We start from the raw sequence: 6,000 nt of genomic DNA on the forward strand, positions 1-6,000 counted from the left end.
TAATCTGTCACCAATGTATGGTTATCTTTCTCAGATTAGTACACAGGGTAATGTTAGGCGTTTATTTAAAACAACAAAAACAAATTAAACTTATTTAAAAAAAAGCAATATTTATTAAAAGATTAGAAACACATTTTCATATGTAGGTAACTTTCTTAAAATTACTAAAATACTGCGACCTTAATTATGTATTAGCCAACAAAAGCCACATAGGACAGTCGGTGTAGTTAAGTTAAAAAAAAAAAATATTATGCAATTATTATCTGATGTAAATAACTTCTTCTCTTCACTGCTGCTACATCACAAATTTGTTTTAATTACAGTAAACTTCCAGTTATCATACTCTGTTCCTTTATGAACCTTTTGAAAACTGTATCCAGGGCTTGAAATATTTTCGCATGAGATGGTCTTCTTCTGTTTCATCTTCTTGGCTTTCCTACTGTTCGTTTGCCTGCAATATGTTTTCAACAATTTCGTCATCTGACATGATTTGAAAACCTTGATCATTAGTGTCACAAGTGAGTCAGTCTTCCATATCTTAGGCATCACATTCCTGGCATATTTGCATGTTTGACATTAGCTCACTTATGTCATCAACAACAGACTAATCCATATCAGTTTGAATTTTCGTGCTCCCGTTTTGAAATTCTGTTCTGAGTTTTGTTCAACGTCTTATTTCAATCAAATCCGACGCATCTAAAACCGTGTAAGAGAACTCCTTTAAATTCAATTGCTTGAATAATGACAAAAAGACTTCAACATTATCTTCATCAACAATTACAATCTACATAAAAGTTGTTTTCTATGAAACTGTTTTAATTTTTCAGTAACTCTTTGACCCATTGGTCGTAGAAAGGATGCCCCTACTTATACCTCCCGAGGAGATCACGAATGTAAAATTAGAGAGATTCAAGCGCACACTGAGGCTTTCAGACAGTCGTTCTTCCCGCGAACCATATGCGACTGGAACAGAAAAGGGAGGTAATGACAGTGGCACGTAAAGTGCCCTCCGCCACACACCATTGGGTGGCTTGCGGAGTATAAATGTAGATGTAGGAGACACGAATTTTTGTGTAAACACCCCTTATTCTCTGTCTAACAGTTCAGATGAAGGACAGGTTGGCACCTTATCCAGTAACAATAGGACATTTCCTTGTTCACCAATTATATTTTGAATTTTTTGTACTTCATAGATAAAAATATTGTCATACCAATCAATGAATATTTCAGTATTCTACCATTCCCTTTTTTTGGTGTTTATAAATTATGGGCACCCTAGTATATAATTGCGAATCTGAGGCCTGGATAACCAAGTCTCCACTGTTCCAAATCATCAAAGTACCTAAAATCCAAATGTGTCAAATTAACATGGGTCTCTAAATGAATCACCACTGTATAACGATGTTGCTTAATAAGAAAGACATGATCACATGGAGATTCTTCACAAGTGTGATTGGTTTAAAGATGTTTTGACTGATAAAGTCCTGAATATTACAGTAGACGGCAAATGTTTAAGTGAAGCAAAAGTGACATGAAATGTGTCACAGAAGCACAATATAGGATTACAAATGAGTCAGTGTCAGAAGATGACAATTGCAGTGGGCTAGTTGCAGCAGCTTCTTGCCCCTTTCTTAACCATTCAAGTAATGCAAATTTGTAAACATTTCTATGGTAACCCCTTTGTTGTCACAGCTCCATTTTAAAAATGTGAAATGTGGGTAGGGCATTCTTTGGCCATGGAGACCCCATCTGAGATATTTAGTCACCTGGTACAAGTCTTTTCACTTAACACTACTTTGGCGACATGCGTGTCAATAATAATGATGAGGACTGCATGTACACCCAGTCCAAATGGAGAATATTCTTATCCCAGTCTGGAATTGAATCAGTAGTGCCATGATCGAGAATCAGCAATGCTAGCTGCAAGGTCAAGAGCTGTTGATATAGCTTCAAAGATAACTGTTGTTTTTCACCAGCACCGATTTGCTGAAAGCTAGCAACAGAGCAGCAAGCTGGCAGAGATCCTTTTACATCTACTCAACAATAGCAATGATCTCGGTATACAGAAATGGTGTGTGTGTGTGTTTACTGACAAAGGCCGAAAGCTTTACATGAGTGTCTTTTAATCGTGCCTGTCTGCAACCTCACATGTCTTCTTTACAGTAAGCAGCAATCTATCTTTTCCTACATTGTTGATATTTCTACCTGGAGTTTCCATTGTTTGAAATGGATTATCAGATATCAAGCATACATTAAACACAATTAATACTTTATCCCTAATTCATATGTGGTCAGTGTGTTCACAAACCATAAAAATCAGGTACCATATCTGCTACCCTGCATCCTTTAATTCAACAAACTGCCACCTGTTATCCACCACACAAAAGAGTAGAGTATGCATACCACCTGCAGCAAATGGCGTATATTGTTATCAATGATAACAGATTCCAATGAAAAAGGCAGTGCAAAACCAATCTCACCAGACAATGTGCACAATTCCAGAATATAGTACTCATGAATCACCATGGTTTTATAGTCATACTTTTCTTAGACACTGCTTCAAAGTAGAAGCTTTAAGACAGTCTGCTGATTGGCACTGGTGCTCAAAAACAGTTAACCTTCCAATTATTAGCACAGAATCCATATGATGTGCATTCTTGACATTCAGCATTAAGGTTTTAATATAGGTGATCAAGTTATTCAGTAACTGGATTTAAAACAAACTTCATGTGAAATTAATAAGAGTTAGGGGCATACTCATCTCATAGTTATTACAGAAATGCAGTAGTTCCTATATTCAAGATGTAGTGCACACTGTATTTTTTTTTAACACACAACTTTTTAAGTTGTACACCACACTTTCTTTCAGCATGCAAATGAAAACAGGGACAAAAATCAGATTTGCAATGAAGATTCTGATGGTGTAGATGTCTTACATTACTCTAAATAAGAAAGATACCATAAAATAATATACATAAAGCTGAACAATACACCATGGTATGGAAAAAAATGCCCATCCAATAACAATTCTGAATAATCCAAGGCATTATGCCTAAAAGAGGAAATAACATACTCAGTTAAAAGATAATAAGACCATATGAAATTTCAAGTTAATCATTTTAATTCACTATCAGTACACTGAATATAAATGACACAAAACACCTATGAATATCCAAAACCTAAAGACACATGAAAGAACTCACTTCACAATCATGCTGCAAAAGTAAGATAATCAACTGAAAGTTGCTCTGTAATCACTTTCGGTATACATCTGCAAGACAAAATTCAAACTTTTGCAAATGAAAGACAAAAATAAAACAGTGAGTTACCAAATAACTAACCAAATATTCACCAGTTTTCCAGATCATCGTTCTACCATAAAAGTGTAACTTAACATCACATTAAATATGATCATACCATAAGAAATAAAAACTGTTCCAGTGCCCATATTTAACATAAAACTACAGGGATCTCTGATAAAACACTGTTGCTCACTGTAATAAAGTTTATTAATATACAAAACAGTATTGCCCTTCAAATTTGCCTGATAATATAAACTTGAATTGTACAAATGTTTGTAATCTTTTATTCTGATGCTTCTGTATGTTATGTTATACATTGAGCACTACAGGAAACTTGCTTTGACTGATGATGTCAACTACATAGCAACTGTCCTTGAAGTGACTGTAATCTCTAAACATTACTGTCTTCTGAACTGCTACTTAAAACTGTTCAGAAACGACAGCCAAGCTGCTTCTAGTATTTTCTCATTTGTTTCAGAAACTCACAACAAACCAGCTGTCAAATTCCAATTTACCCTCAATCTCAAGCTACAATTTGTTCTATACACTTGTTACTGCCACTATTTGTCTACGTTCAGTGCCAACCACCACTATTAAACAAACTCCGTTTCACTCAAAAATTTGGCTGAGGACTCTGGAGGTAAAATATGTACAGGTAAGCTTGATGAAACACCTTGCACTTGCACATTCTTCATTTATGAAACCCATATTTTCTCTCTTTCATGACAAGCGTTCATATCACATGCCACCATGTAAACAAATACAATCACTGCATTTGTGAAGTTTGTACCCTATTTTGCCAATCAATCACCTTTCATGAAAAAAATTACTAAATATTAATAGAAATCGTAAAAATTGCTTTATCTCTATAGCTTAGTGTTATATGGCTATTCTCTAATGCCTCCTGTGCATTTTGTTTATCTGATCTACACAATGCAACAGTCTATTCACATACAAAACATATAACAAGGTAAATTGCACTGTGCTGCATATTTTATCCTTAAAATCAACTATGCCATTGCATTAATTTACTGTAAGCTAAGCTACTGATCAATTGTCATTATGACAGTTTACAGTTAAATCTTCAACTCCGTATAAAAAAAAAAAGGTCCACATGAATAGCTGCCACACAAAATATGCGACCCATTAAGTGACAGAACAGCAGTATTTCATGCATTACATGTTTTTGCACAAGAACGTACGTATTAAGCAAATTTAAGAGGTAACGTGTTGACGTGGTTACAAGTAACTTTGCTAAAATATGAGACAAGTTAATGTCTTTAATTTCCTGAGAAATGCCATTAACAATTACGCAAATTAAAATTTTAAAAATTTCACGGAAAATATCTGTGTCTATGGTTATTTTCGATTAATATCACTATCAAACGACGAAATGAAACTGAACTTGTTTTTTTGAACTCTTTTTCACAAAACTTGTAAGATAACAGTCATAAACCACATATTAGTAATTCGAAATTAGGAAAGAAAAAGTAAACCAACAAATAACTTATATGAATTGACTATAACATTTTTACCACAGACGTATTTACCACTTCTACCGGTTTGGGTACGCGTATTCACGGAGACCTACTTACCTCAAAATAAGAACAGCTCTCTACAATTTCACTGCCATTGCGCTCCCACATCGTCATCTGAAATAAGATTACATATGTTACGTTTCGTAGTCATGCAGAACAATCGCGCAGTCCATCACACACAGGAAAACAATTTAATACTTCACATCACATAACTGTTTTGCAGCCACAAGTTAATCCGTTGTCTCCTAAAATAGGGTCACAAGATGGCATTAAAACCACAAGTATTAACCACTTACACAACTAATCTGGAGTTCACTACAAACTTCAGTGCCTCTTGAAAGTACTGATGATTACATTCATGTTGAATCTCCAGTCACAGAGACAAACAATACTTTGATACACTCAAATTTCGGAAACTGACAACAAACACGAAAACGAAAACACCTGCTGTGCTTCACGATATTGCGTTGTTTTCTTATCGACATTCAGCGATTGTTCTTTCGGATATCAGTATCGATATATAATATCTTACTTTCCAAATTTCGAAAACGAGGTATACTTTTTGGTTTGTAACTGTAGTAGTAGTAGAACAACGAGCCTGAAAAACACCTCATTTCGTAGGAAAAGCGTCTAAAAATCAGGACTGAGGATTTTAAAGTGAAGAACAAATGTCACATCTATGATTCCATTAAAAAACATAGACATGCAATTGACAATCAATACACATGCAATTTTTAAATATTATCGCATAATAAGAAACATTTACAGATCAATAAATAACTGTTATCACTACTACGACACAGCGATTGGTTATCTCTATACCTACACTAACAGGCTAACCTGTAGTTAAAATATGTGTATCACCATTAAATTACTGTGAATACTACAATTTCTCCGAGTTTCCTTCAAATACAATGTGCGAGTCGCTAAGGAAGGTCAAAATGTCGAAAACAAAGAAGCCTTAGATGATCAGGACGCTGTGTTTCTTTATGACTGGTATCAGCGATTTGCGGCCTATTGCTGTGCACTGAAAAGTGTAATATCGGAAATGAGTAGCGTACCAAGTAAATCCACCAATACTGAAACCAAATGGGAACAATTCGCATTAAGTATTAAAACTTGATGTAAATTAGTTGAAGGTGAGTCAGAGTTGCACGTAA

General features: G+C 34.8%; 1 protein-coding gene across 1 annotated transcript in view; it reads right to left on the bottom strand.

Annotated features, from left to right (window-relative positions):
* Positions 1-5,304, bottom strand: part of LOC126163072 (specificity protein transcription factor 3-like) — a 37,737-nt gene extending 32,433 nt beyond the window's left edge. The window contains exons 1-2 of the mRNA XM_049919977.1: positions 5,054-5,304; positions 4,898-4,954 (exon numbers count right to left, since the gene is read on the bottom strand). The gene's annotated coding sequence lies outside the window, so the exon portion shown is untranslated. The remainder of the gene's footprint in view (positions 1-4,897; positions 4,955-5,053) is intronic.
* Between the last annotated feature and the right edge of the window lie 696 nt (positions 5,305-6,000).

The sequence above is a fragment of the Schistocerca cancellata genome, chromosome 2, assembly GCF_023864275.1.
Source record: "Schistocerca cancellata isolate TAMUIC-IGC-003103 chromosome 2, iqSchCanc2.1, whole genome shotgun sequence".
Taxonomy (NCBI): domain Eukaryota; kingdom Metazoa; phylum Arthropoda; class Insecta; order Orthoptera; family Acrididae; genus Schistocerca; species Schistocerca cancellata.